The following is a 14,614-nucleotide window of genomic DNA, read 5'->3' on the forward strand; positions in this document are numbered from 1 at the left end:
TGGTGTATGCCGAAACAAGCGAACAGCTACAAGAAAGTACAAATAAGGTCATGAATGCTCTGAAAGAAGCTGGCACTAAACTGAACAAGGACAAGTGTGTCTTTGACAAGCCTGCAGTCAAATTTCTTGGTCACGAAATCACAGCAGAAGGTCTCAAGATCGACCAAGAATAGGCAGCCGTCATTGACAAATTAGATGATACAAAGAACAAGACCGAGTTACAGAGACCGCTAGGGATGATCCAGCTTCTCCAGAAGTTCGTGCGCAACCTTGCAGACAAGACTGCACCCCTGAGAAAGGTCGTCACCAAGGACACTGAGTACCTGCAAACAGAGGTACAGAGCAAGGCGCTGACCGAAATTAAGCAAGCGTTGAAGAGTGCACCAACACTCGCATACTACAACGTTAATGGTGCTATGATCCTTTCAGTGGATGCAAGCTCAAAAGCCCTAGGAGCTGTTCTCCTGTAAGAAGGAAAGCCTCTTGCCTACGACTCAGCAGCACTGACAGAAGCACAACAGAACTACCCTCAGACCGAGAAGGAGGCACTAGCGATCCGTCACGGCTGCCCGAAATTTCACCAGTATATCTATGGAAGACCGCTAAACATAGAGACTGACCACAAGCGATCGAGAGTATCGCAAAGAAGCCGCTGAGTAAAGCCCCTCCTCAACTGCAATGACCTCTCCTCGACGTACAGCAGTACGCACCAATCATCGTCTACAAAAAAGGAACAGAACTCGTGATCGCAGATCTACTGAGCAGAGACTGCATCAAGAACGAGTCAGCAGGTGCCACCACAAGAGGGCTCAGTGAACCAATGAATCTGTATTGGTCATTTAGAAATGAAGTCGCTGTCTATGAAGATAAGTGGTTTAGAAGTGATCGGATAGTCATTCCGAAGACTTGGAAAGACAGACTGCTTGTCCAGATACACGCTGGACACTTAGGCATAAACAGCTGTCTGAAGAGAGCTCGAGAGACTGTGTACTGGCCAGGGCTAAGGACCGACATCAAATACTACGTGGAAAGGTGTGCCACATTCCAAGCAACTCAAAAGAGACCAGTGAGAGAGCCGCTTCATCTCACAGATGTACCAAATCTCCCGTGTTAAAGAGTAGCGTCAGATCTCTTCAACTTCGAAGGAAGTTCCTACGTTGTCATTGTCGACAGCTACTCTGGATACGTATACTTCAAGAAACTCTCAGAAGAATTGTCGCAAGAAAAGTGTAAACGTCCTGACAGAGTGCCTGGCAACTCATGGCGTCCCCAAAGTTGTTGCAACAGACAACGGTCCCTGCTACGCAGCAGAGGAATTCAAGAACTTCAGCAGAGACTGAGGATTCCAAAATGTGACTTCAAGTCCGAGGTACGCGCAGTCAAATGGTCTTGCTGAACGAGCCGTTCAGACTGCAAAAGGGATTCTCCGAAAATGCTCTCTGGATGGAAGCGACATGCAAATGGCCCTCGTCAGTTTCAGAAACACGCCAAGGAGTGACGAACTGGGTGCACCTGCACAGAAACTGTACAGCAGAAGGACAAAACCTGCAGTTCCAACGCACAGCAAGCTACTAAAGCCCGAAATAATCCAAAGCGTGTCTGACAAGCTTCGTCACGAGCGCGACCAGCAGAAGACTTATGCTGACCAGCACTCCAAACGAGCCCCTGACTTGGCCCCAGGCGATAAAGTGAAAGTCTGGGAAGAAAACTGGAGATGGGTTCCTGGAAAAGTCGTACGTCTTTCGGAAGAACCTCGGTCTGTGATAGTACAGACGCCAAAAGGACAGTACCGTCGCAATACGTCGTCCGACTAGTGCTGAGCTACATTACGCTGCGAAAACTCATGCTACCAGCATCGAGCCACCTGCGCCACAGCCTGTGGCCGACAGTCGACCATGCCCCAACCCCGAGCGAGAGAACCCGGGAGATTGTACCACCGCGACGAAATAAGGTCGCATAATCAAACCAGTCGTCAGGCTTGATCTGTAAAGAAAAAAGGGGATGTCAAGAAAGCCAAGCGAAGGAACAGACACAAGACACCGGGTTGTCAAGAAAGCCAAGCCAAGCAAAAGACTCAAACGCCGAGATCCAGCCGTGGCGTAGCATCATGTAATCCACTCCCGAGTCGAATCAATAAACATCGTTTTCTGACATGATGAAAAAAGCGGGATCTAACAAGAAGAAAGAAGAACCTCAGCAGAAACGATATAGCCACGGATTCGACTTGGGAGCGCATTACATGATGCTACGCCATAGCTGGATCTCGGCGTCTGTGTCTTTTGCTTGGCTTGGCTTTCTTGACAGCCCGGTGTCTTGTGTTTTTTGCTTGGCTTGGCTTTCTTGACAAGTGCTGGGCCGCCAATTACTTCCAAGGGCCGCTCGAGAGACGGTCCTCGTGCAGTGAAGCATTTTACGCTACTTTCAAGAGAAACGAAAGCACATCGAAGGGCTTTAACTAATATTAGAGAGTTTTAGAATTGGGAGCCCCAGCGCTTTGCGGAACCCAACGCTTTGGGGTACCCACCGCAACCCCACCTCACGCAGCGTGCTTATAGAATAGGGTTTGTGACGACACAACGCGGCACGCTCTCCGTTTTCGCATGCAGTGCCATTGTGGACAACGAACGAACTTCTTAACAGTGAAAAATTATTAAAGCGCAAAACATTCGCGCTGAAACGACACTTTATTGTGGCTTGCGGTTCAAATGATAGGGAGGGTAACACCAGTTGGAACGGCACAGCAAGACCGATCTGCTGACCGTCTCTGAATCAGAAGATTTACTTCTCCGGTCACAAGAGAGTGCACGCCCTCAAATACCAGGCTATCATATGCGCCGATGAAATTATCTGCGAACTCGACGGGCCATTCCCCGGTCACAGGTGTATCGTTTAGATAAAAAGGACAGAGAAGCAAATCGGTGTGGCCATGGCTGCTGCCGTCGGTTGGAACAGCGCGTGCCCTTTTTTATTCGCACGTGAAGCCAGCCCCCCGTGCTGCTTGGTCGTGTTAGGCCAATGGCCGATACACCTTCCTTTCTTTACAAAAAAAATATGAAATAAAACTTTGACATATATATACATTACACACACACGACACACACAAAAGAAAACTATCCCTCTTGCTCAAAGTTCTCGTCATAGGTTAGACGATGCGGAAGAGACACCCGCCGGGGTGATCTTCGGGGCGGCGGCGGCGGCGATGGTGGGGTTTCCGGATGCTGACTGCTGGTGCTACCAAGGCCGCTTCCTGGAGGAGTCATCTGTGGTGGCACAGTTTCGTCTGCAGTCCCGTACCCGTCAGAACCACTTTCATCTGAAAAAGAGGCCTTTTGTTGAATTTTTAAAAGATGTCGACGATTCCGGCGCATTTCTCGTCCCCTTTCTGTGTAAACTCGGAATGATCTTGGCCCTCCGCTGCCCACCACCCGCGCTTTCGTGTCCCATGATTTGGGGCCTCTGACTTTAACGCAATCACCATCTTCCAGTGGAGGTAGTTGGTGTCCCTGATGCAAGTTCTGAGCATGCTTGCGCACGGCGCGAGCGGGCCGGGCTGTGAAGTCTGGAAGAAGAGTACGCGGCCTACGCTTCATCAGTAGCTCTGCAGGCGCTTCTCCACACTCGAGTGGCGTCGCTCTATAGTTGAGTCAACCTAGCCAAAAATCTTCGCCGGAATGTAGACATTTTTTTAGGAGCCTCTTTACTACTTGAACCCCTTTCTCGGCGAGGCCGTTGGACCTGGGAAAGTGAGGACTAGAGGTCACATGCACGAATTCAAAACGGGCAGCAAAATTTGTGAACTCTCGTGCAGTGAATTGTGGTCCTCCATCTGTACATACTTCCATAGGTATTTCGTGTCTTGAAGAAATGCTTGACAGAACGTCAATAACTGTTTTAGACGTCGTGTCCGGCAGCTCAGAAACTTCCGGAAAATTCGAGTAGGAATCGTAGACGACTGAATAAGTCTTACCTGCGTACTGACACAGTCTACTCCAACTCTTGCCCATGGCTGCCTAGGTGTTTCTCGCATCATCAGTGGTTTGTCTGGGTGTTTATACGCAAAATATTTACAGGTCGAACACTTGCTTATCCACGCAACGATGTCAGCTGTCATTCCTGGCCAAAACATCAATTGTCGTGCACGAGATTTACATTTCCCTATTCCTAGATGTCCGCTATGTACACGATGTAGCATCTCGCGTCTTAGACTTTGCGGGACAATAACTTTAGTGCCCTTTAGCAGTATGCCATCAATCGCTGAAAGTTCCGATAGGAATGGCTTAAACTTGCCCTGCAGTGGTGCTTTATTCATAAGGGCGTTGATGACGTCTTGCAGCTCACCGTCTTGCGCCGTTTCCTTGATGAGTCGTGTCCTGGTCTTGTCGCATACAAGTGTGGCCAGTACCGCTGCTGCGTGAACCTCAACATCGTCTGTAGTTGAATCTGCGCTTCTTGTGTTTAGGCGGGAGAGCGCATCTGCCAGTACAAGTTGCTTGCCGGGGACAAACTGTAATGTGAAATCGTATCGCATCAGTCGTAAAAAAAATCGCTGAAGTCGTGGCGGCATGTCTCCAATAGCTTTTTTTGCTATTGCTAGTAACGGACGATGGTCCGTTTCGATGGTGATGAACTGGCCGTACACAAACTGGTGGAACTTCTTGCATCCATAGACTATGCCCAGATTTTCTTTTTCAATTTGTGAATATCTGCTTTCACTGTCTGTCAGTACATCTGATGCATATCCTACTGGGCGCCATTCCTTCCCGTGCTGCTGGAACAAGGCAGCTCCTAGTGCTGCCTTTGATGCGTCTGTAGACAGTTTAATTGGTTTGGAGGGGTCGAAAATAGCCAATATTGGAGCCTCTGTCAGCATTCGCTTTAATGCACACCACTCCCCAGTATGGGCACTGCTCCATTCGAAGACTGAGTCTTCCTTGATCAAGGCTCTCAGCAGAGTTGTTCGATCGGATAAATTAGGAATGAACTTTCCGAAGTAATTAACTGCTCCCAGGAGGCGTTGAACCTCCTCGTTCTTGGGAAGCGGGAGGTCCTGAAGGCACTGTATGAGTTCAGGGTCTGGTGTGATTGCCCTCCAGCTTATGTCGTCGCCAAGGTAGCGTATCGCTTGGACAATAAACTGGCATTTTTCAGCGTTGAGTGTTATCCCCCCGATCTTGCAGCTCTCAGTGCTGCTCTTAGTCGCAAGTCGTGCTCTTCACGTGAAGAGCCCCAAACGAGAACATCGTCAATATAAACTCTGACACCTGGAAGATCGTCAAATATTTGGCTCATGGCCTTTTGAAAAACCTCGGGTGCTGAAGCAATGCCGAAAGAAAGTCTTAAATAACGATAGCGCCCAAAGGGTGTCGCGAATGTACAAATTTGGGACGTGTAGCTGTCAAGTGGAATTTGATGAAACCCGTTATTCGTGTCAAATTTGCTGAAATATTTTGCGCCTGTCAATTCTGCTTCGATATCTTCTCGACGCGGCAACTGAAAATTTTCTCGTTTCAAGGCGGCATTTACGTGCTTGGGGTCCATACAAACACGGATCTTCCCGTTTTTCTTCCTTACTACAACTAAAGGGCTTACCCAGTCAGTGGGCTCCTGGACCTTGGTGATTATACCGCCTGCGACCATCCTCTCAAGCTCGGCCTTCAAGTGATCTATGAGAGCATGTGGAACACGTCGGGCTGGTATAACTACTGGTTGAGAGTCTTCTTTGAGCACCATCTTGTACTCCCTCTTGGTTCTTCCGAGGCCCTGGAACAGTCCTGGGAATTCAGACATCACTCGCTGCTTGAGGCTGCTGTGGTCACTTATCGAGTCCACTCTGTTAACTAGCCCAAACTGTTCAAAGGCTTCAAGGCCGAGAAGGGCCTGCTTCCCTTTCTTCATGACAAAGAAGATAAGTCGACCTCTTCGTCCGTGAGTCTTTACTTCGAGAGAAACTTTCCCAACGTGCTCTAGTTGTGACCCTCCGTAAGAACGTAAGGTGGTGGAACTGTGCACCGGTGTTGTTGACAGCTGTAGTCCCTTGAACATTGAGTGGTAGCAAATTAGCTTGGGCACCGGTGTCAACTTTTAAGCGGGCGTCGTGGCCGCCTAACTTCGCGGTGATGATCCAGTCACGTTCTATTTGCTTTTTTCCGTCCACGGTTAGAATGTCAAAATCATCGGTGTCCCCGTCCGAGCTCGTTGCTGGATCCAGCACGTTGTCAACTGACTTATTTGAGCTGTTGCATACCTTGGCGAAGTGATTCCTCTTTCCACACTGTTTGCAAATCTTGCCATATGCTGGGCATCTGCGGGGCTCATGAACAAAGCTGCAGTACTTGCACTCTCTTCTCGCTTGGCGCTTTTCGTTACGAGCGACCGGCTCGACATTTTGTTCCAGCTGTTCGAAAGCTTTGTTTTGGTGCTCGGATATTTCAGCGGACTTGCAGAAATCAACTGCCTTGACAAGGGTCAGATCTTTTTCTCGGAGAAGCCTTTCCCGAAGTTTTTTGTTGGATGTGCCATATACAATTTGGTCACCCAGCATGGAATCAGACAAATCCCCGAAGTTGCAGGTGCTTGCCTTCGTCTTCGGGTCAAGGAAGAAAGTCTCGAAACCTTCTCCAGGCAACTTGACTCTGGTTCGAAAGATGTATCGCTCGTAGGTTTCGTTGACCCTCGGGAGGCAATATTCTTCGAACTGATTCACCAACACATCGTAGTTTTTCTTCTGCTCTTCTGTCAAGTTGAATGTGTTGAACACGTCGATTGCTTCTTGACCGGCAATGTGCAGGAAGGTTGCAGCCTTTTGGTATTGCGTTCTTGGTTCCTTGGTCTCTGTGGCTATGAAGTAAAGCTCCATCCGTTGCTTGAACCGCTTCCAGTTCTCGGCAGCATTCTCAGATAGCCGCAGTCCTTCTGGTGGCTTCAGCTCAGCCATGTGGAATTTTAACTCTCACCTTTAGGCGGAAAGTTCTGACTCTTCTGACACCATGTATCGTTTAGATAAAAAGGACAGAGAAGCAAATCGGTGTGGCCATGGCTGCTGCCGTCGGTTGGAACAGCGCGTGCCCTTTTTTATTCGCACGTGAAGCCAGCCCCCCGTGCTGCTTGGTCGTGTTAGGCCAATGGCCGATACAACAGGCACGACGTTGGTAGGTGTAGCTTGCTTTTAGCCCATCCTGTAGCTGAAGCAGCACGACAGGTATAGAGAGTTTTATATTATGGGGTCCGAAAGCTTTGGTGTCCCAAAGAAATAGGGGCTCAGCGCTGCGCATGCGCAGAACCCAAACTCCGTTTGGGGTTTTGGGTTGGCACGCGCCCCCAACGTGAAATTCGAGAAATAGCGTGGGGCTCCCAATTGCTTGGGGCCGGGTTGTATCGGCAAACATGGCGACGCCCTTTCCGCTTGCTTCGGAGCAAATTCGTCATGGTCGCTGGAGTATTAGCCAATTTCATTGCCAATGAGTAGTGCAACCGGTTTTCGCTTTGCTTTATCTCGCTCAAGTCACATTGACTTGTGGACTCGCCCCATTTTAAAGATCGTACCTGATTCAGGTGCTTCGGCTGCAAATGCAGTTAAGCCTTCAGCATGTTATGCAAAACACTCGTACATCACTCGCCGTACTTCAGTTCTACTCACCTGCCATGTAGTGTACTTTCGCGCCGTAGAACGATCCTTTTGTTCGCGCGTCTCCGGCCCAGTAGACCTGGATAGCTAGGTTCGACATTGTGCATGTACCTTTTTTTAGTACATGGAAGTGACATCATCACGTCTGATTGGTTGGAAACACAAGTGACGTAATTTCCCTAGAAAAATGTGGGCGGAGTCGGCAAAACTGGGCGGAGTCGGCTACCGGACGTGACAACAAAATGACGTTTCGTTTTGTACCGAGTACGTTTCAAAAGGTACTTGCTCGGAACTAGGTGTCATTGGCAGCATGTTTTCGGCAGCGAGGCATCGCCGTCTCGTCAATTCGACTTTTTCTTTAATATAGCTTTTTTTTTCGCCCGAAAGGCTGTATCGGGAACACCGCGATGCATTCGAGCTCCCGGAGGAGATCTTTCGGAAGCAATACCGCCTGCCCAAGATCGTGGTGCGGTGGTTGTGCGACGAACTTCGCGAGGAACCGGAGGTGAGGAGAGTGCGTACCTCGTGGACGGTCATGACTGTGGAGCTTCAAGTGTTGTGTGCACTGCGCTTCTACGGCACGGGGAGCTTCCAAGGCATGGTGGCGAGCGACGAACACGTAGCGCGGGACCAAAAGACAGTCAGCGTTGCGGTCCGCGCCGTGTCCGTCGCTATCGTGCGTCGTCTCGGGGTCCAGCGTGGCTGGATCCACTTCCCCGAGACGCCGAGCGAGAGGTTCGACGTGGAGAAGGGCTTCAGGCTGCTCGGCAGGATACCCGGCGTCATCGGTTGCGTGGACGGGACCATGGTCTCCATCGTCGGCCCGTCCAAGAACGACCCCACCGTCACGAAGGCGGCGTACTGGTGCCGCAAGTACTTCTACACCCTCAACGTGATGGTGGTAAGTACACTCATGTTACGTTGTCAAAACGCGCCCCAAATCTGTAGAAAAAAAATAGTATTGCCGATAAGGTTTAAGTATGCCGTTTTATGACTGCGGGCTGTGGGATCTGACGACTGCGCGAGCGTGTGCTCTACGTAGCATATGAGCCATGAGACGCTTCTCCCAAAAATAATACTTGTCTGTTAAAGCTTCCGTAAAGAAAAAAAAAACATTATTTTTGTTTCAAGGTAGTTAGTTGTACCTTGCATCCAGGAAGGTGTGTTGACATGCATGTGTCAGACAAAATACCTTAAAAGGTTCTGAAATTGCGACTGCTTTGTGAACCATAAGTACAATCTACTACTTGTGGATTCAGGTAATTACATGTCAATATCTCTCTCACTTTCAGGTGTGTGACGCCGACTGCCGGATAATGTGCATCGACCCACGGTATCCCGGGTCGGTGCAGGACTCCTTCGTGTGGCAATTTTCCTGGCTCCGAAACCAACTCGAGCAAGGGCAGCTGCCACGCGACGGCCGGTTCCTGCTTGGTGAGCATACTAAATTCATTCCTTACGCACACGGTAGCTCCCACTGCTTGAAAGCCACAGTACCACACATACTGTGCTTGTTGTGAGGCACACAGACACAGTTGCTGGAACTCCTTGAAGTGAGACAACACCCAAAGTTTGGCCATTAATCTCTGTTTATGTCCACATAACTCTCACACTCTGCAGGCTACGAAAGCCACACTACACCAATCTCACCACAGTGATAGACTGCGCAAGGCATGTAACCGCAGTGCGAGTCGCTGTCCGGTTCGGCCCACTCACTGTTACTGTCTGCCTGTACCCTCTTGTTGGTTGGTTTTTGCATGAAGTTGGAGCTCTTTCGCTGATCCCTGGGGGCTCGCCTGGTCGCTTTGACGGTCGTCAGTTTGTACGGAATGGGATCAATTCCTCCTTGGCCACTTAGGGCTCGCCAAATCTGTCCTCGGGTCGTCTCTGTCCCACACACTGGATTCTTTTCCCTGACCCTTCTTCTTTGGTCTGCCTATATAGCTCCTCCTATTAGACCCTCCGTGTCCCAACAGGACCTGACTCCTTTCCAATCCAACCCCCCCCCCCCTCTCTTTTCCCCATCTCCAACTCCACCGAGGATTAGGAAAGAGGTTCGTCGAACTGGCGCCTTATCCCCTTGCTTGCCAAAGACAAGGCCAGCGTGTTCTGCTCTGCCCGTGCCTAAGGTCACGGCCACACTCCCAAAAGCAACAGAGCTTTTATCTGTCGGATGCAAGGGCCTAATAATGCACTTGCATACAACACAGCACCCCTAAGGAATCGTGCACACATCCCATACAACCCACCAGGAAAATACATAGTTACATGAAATAACAGGGAGTTTCCAGGCAAGCTGGTGCTAATTAAGTATAATGTAAACTGATACTGTAGTGCAGAAATATTAACACACTTTTAAGACACACTTAAGTTACATTATAATTGACATAGTTGCACACAGCTGTTTTTGCTGTTTTCTTGCCTTTCATTTTCAAAAGTAAAGAATGTAATATGTTCCATCCTCTACATGTGCAGGTGACAGCAGCTACCCCTTGGAGCCTTGGCTCATCACCCCTGTCCCCAGGAACCACGCGAAATCCACCGCTTGCGGCCGGTTTAATAAGGCGCATTCCTCGATCAGGTCTGTTGTGGAGCGCTGCATCGGGCTGTTGAAAAACAGATTCCGGTGTCTGCAAAGGCACCGGGCTCCGTATTACCACCCTTCAACAGCCACCGCCCTTATTTCGGCATGTGCAGTGCTCCACAACATCTGCCTTGCATCGAGCGAGCCAGAACCGGAGTCAGACTCCGACCCTGAAGAGTCAGAGTTGAAGTCTGAGCCGAGCTCGGACGGTTCTGAGCCGAGCTCGGAGAGGTCAGCGTCGGCTCCCGAGAGGCTGGCTCCTGCCGGCCCTCCGGTTGGCCTTCCGGTCGGCCTCTCGGACAGGGGGAAGGCTCTGAGGCAGCGCCTTGTCGCCCGATTCGGAACCCGCCGCAGACGTGCCCGTGCGGAGCGCCACACGCAAGGAGTCCGCCGCCACGACGGTAGTCCCGACCACCAGGGACACCGTCGGGAAGCCCCTCAGCGCCCTCGCCGCGGTGGTGCCCAGCATAGACGCCGCCAGCGACAGGGAACCCCTCCCCACCACGACTGAGGTCCTGACGACTCTGTCGTGGCACACCACGACTGAGGTCCTGACCACCAAGGACCCCGTCATATCCTTGCCCTCAGTGAAGCCCTCCCCGTGGAAGCCGTAAAGCGCACACTTCGCTTCCTGCTCCACAGTCATGGCCGTCCACAAGCTACATACTCTCTTCAGCTCCTACACCTTGTGAAGTTCGTCGCACAGCCAGCGTGCTGCCTCCGGATACGTGTCGAGTGCATCGCAATGAAATCGATACAGCCTTTATTTTATTTTTATGAGCAGAAGGCACGAGACGCAGTCGACAGTGACAAAAAAGGTTCGGAGGTTTAGTTGCCAGACCAACAGGTCATCTGGATTGCCCCTGCAAAGAACTCAGAATTAATTTAGACTACCTCTAGAAAGAAATGCTTGCTTTTGCAGAGATTGCTTTCTTAGTTGCTGATTGAACCAGGGATATTGTTGTCATGGACATTGTTGCATTTTACAAATGCTTCAAAGCGTCTTGCCTTCTGCTACATTTTATTATCTCTTTTATGGTGCTTCATCAAAGTTATGTGATTGTGTTATCTTAAGACAGTGCACAGGTAGTTTGTTTTGAAAATTGCTTTATTTCTTAAAGAAAAACCAACGGAGCCATGGACTAAGGGCCCCGACTGGGACTCGTCAGTCTCCTAACCTTTTGAAAAATAAAGTTATACCACAACCACCACCCCCTGTGACTTCATGAATAAAAGTGTGACAACATGGAATGTAATATTTCAATCATGGAAGTAAAACTGAGCATTGACTGGAACTTTGTAAACAATTGGGCAATCTGAAGTATATATCACAGATATCTTGTTGAACACTCTGGTCTTATTTGAGCACAATAGTTAAATCTCGAAAGGAAAAACAATATATATATTCTCTAACTAGCATACCACCATATAAACACTGGACCACTCTGAAAAAATTATCACAGATGTTGCCCCAAACATTCTTATTTGAGCTTTGCAATAGCAAGTTCTCGAAAAATACAAAAATTATTTCTGACTATAGTCGGTTGCAAGCTAAGAAAAAACCGGAAACACCTCTCAGAGGAAAATGTAATCCTACGCCGAGAAACGCCAGCCAATCGTTTTCATGACGTCACGATTCCGTGGACCAATCGCGATCCTTTTGAAAAAAAAAAAAAAGCTCAACATGGCTGCTGGCCTTAGCTACGTGACGCTAGTTTCTCGTGACAATTATTCTGCTTTTTTGCACCGTGTTTTACGTGCCCGAGGTTACGCCACGAAATCTTAATGGTATCGGCTTGCGTTTGCAGCAGTTTTTGCGCGACAACGTGAGAATCCAGCGACGCTATCGCCAACGAAAATTTCGAAGCGGGCGCGAGGCTTAGCACTGCTGAGAGGTTTGTTAGACGGTATGTTAGACAGTATCTTGGACAGAAAATGAATTGGGAAGACGGTACATTGGACATGACTTTCTTTACTAAACAGCTATTTCGTTGACAAAAACGTATTCTAACTTATTTAAACGTCCTGAATGAATTAAATAATTATTGTAGTAGTTTAAGACACGTTTCCTGGAGGAAGAAAAAGCAACGTTGCTAGCGAACTACTTTCTCGACGGCGGACGCACTTCAGATGGGCGCAATGAGCTTGTGGGTGGAGCTAAAAGATTGTTCTCAGGTTGCATCCGACTATAGAGATGCACCATATAAACACTGGGTCATTCTGAAGAAATATATCACATGTTTTAAGGACACTATGAAGCACATAGTCTCTAGATTGCATTATGTCAGACATATGACAATGCTACATATAAAAAAATGAAAGCCGTTTACAAATTCCTGTAACGCCGAATTAGAGCGCAGCTCTTGAGGAGGAGTAGGGAAGGGTACTAGGGGGGTCACGTCACCTGCGGGTAGTCACGTGGCCCCGGCGGGGTCACGTGATCTCGGGGGAGGGGGTCACGTGACCTCGGGGGGGGGGGGGTCACGTGACCTGGGAGAGGTCACGTGACCTCAGGGGGTCACGTGACCTCGGGGAAGGGGTGTCACGTGACCTGAGAGGGTCACGTGACCTCGGGGGGTCACGCGACCTACGTGACCCCCCCGGTTACGCCGACGCCGACGCCGACGGCGACGCCGACGCCGACGCCGCTCAGGCTGGAAACGGGCCCCTAAGAGCTGCGCTCTAAAAGCATAAAGACCAAGTTCAATGCTTAGGTAAGACAAAATGAATGTAGCTGCTATTGAAACCCTTGACTAGAGTGCAGGCCTCTTAAGTTCTCAATTAAAAATTTCAAGACACCTGACAGGAATGGAAGAACACTTCCTATAGTTAGCGACGGGTTAAGAATTAAACGGAGGCTCCTCCCACCTCTTCCCACTTCAGCAGAGCAAAGGCTGGAGAGGAGCTTGCTTCCTCTCTACTGTTCGCTCTGCTAAAGTGCAAAGAGGTGGGAGGAGCTTCCACTTCACTGTTAACCTGTTGCCGAGTATAGCTGCCGCTGTTCGTGAAACACGAGACATGGCTTGCTTGGGCATAAATCCGTTGTTGCCCAGCCAATATGCTCTACTTCCTTCACGGGTCATAGCCAAGGAAAAAGGACTAACCGAGCTCTTGGCAATTGCTGTAATCTGACTATTGCGCCAATCTCAGGCTGCAAAATTAAATGGCCGGCTTGGCCATGTGGATTAAATAAAATAAATAAATAAATAAATAAATCTAATGTTCACTTTCAGGGGGGGGGGGGGGCGGGGGTTGTGACTGTGGCCAGGGCTGCGGCCAGGGCAGCGGCCGGAGCAGCGGGGTGAGCCGGGGCTGCGGGGTGGGGGGGGGGGGGCGGGGCTGCGGGAGGGGCCGGGGCTGCGGGAGGGGCCGGGGATGCAGGGGGGGCCGGGGCTGCAGGGGGGGCCGGGGCTGCGAGCTGCTCCAGCGCCCTGCTGGCCAGCAGGAGGAGCAGTTGGACCAGGGTGCTGTGGTTGTTTTCTTGTCCCGAGGCCGCCCTGTCAAGGTTTGCAGAGATCCGCTCCAGGACCTCCAGGAGCTGAAATGGCAAAGGAGTTTCATTAACATTGGGCAGCATATTTCCATACACCCACAGTCTGCCAAGACCTTGCTCATGCCACAACTGTGTCATTCTGCACCATTGTGGACATGCACTGCTTTCTGTGGCCTCGTGGCAGCACCTTGGTCTTAACCTTGTTAGTTGTAAGTGCGTGTAAGGTTAAGTTTGAGCCTGTACCCGGCCTCGGAACTCCCTCTCCTCTGCAGCCTGGTCCACGCTCTGCTGCAGCAGCAGGGCCTGTTGCTCCACGGCCTGGATGGCAGCCGCGTCGTGCCGCTCCTGCCTCGACTGCCGGGGGGGGGGGGGGGGGGGGGGGCGAGGCACGGTGGGCGCACCCACGGCCCCCAGCTTGTCGTTGTGTCTGCCAAGAAACCGAGTATGGGTGATGATGGTGCTCATACCTGCACCACTGCTGATAGGTCCCAGATGCCCTAGCAAGAAAGCTTACCTCGTGAGGTGGAGGGCACCGGCTCGGCTGCCATCTGGCGCCTGCTGCTGTTTGGCCTCTCCTGGAAGGGGAATTTATAACAACTCGTGAGAACACACAGCCTTGTCTGTGCTTCCCATTTGTTGACCAAACATTTTGACGAGCATGCATTCTACTCGGAGGAGAACATTTAGAGAATGCCACCTCAGAGGCACTCTCACTTTCTTTTTTTGACAACGTTTCCATTGAGCACCGGGATATATGTCTAGTTCTAGCACATCATCTTCCCAAAAATTACAAGCAAGACACCATAGGGATTTATTGCAACAGCCAGGGGCGAGGTGGCAAAAATGACGCATGTCCCTTTTGGGTGTCAAACATTAGATTTCGCCAGTACATGGACAGATGCAATGTCTTCCG

The sequence above is a fragment of the Ixodes scapularis genome, unplaced genomic scaffold (genome assembly GCF_016920785.2).
Source record: "Ixodes scapularis isolate PalLabHiFi unplaced genomic scaffold, ASM1692078v2 PGA_scaffold10__122_contigs__length_95168666, whole genome shotgun sequence".
In the NCBI taxonomy this organism is placed as follows: domain Eukaryota; kingdom Metazoa; phylum Arthropoda; class Arachnida; order Ixodida; family Ixodidae; genus Ixodes; species Ixodes scapularis.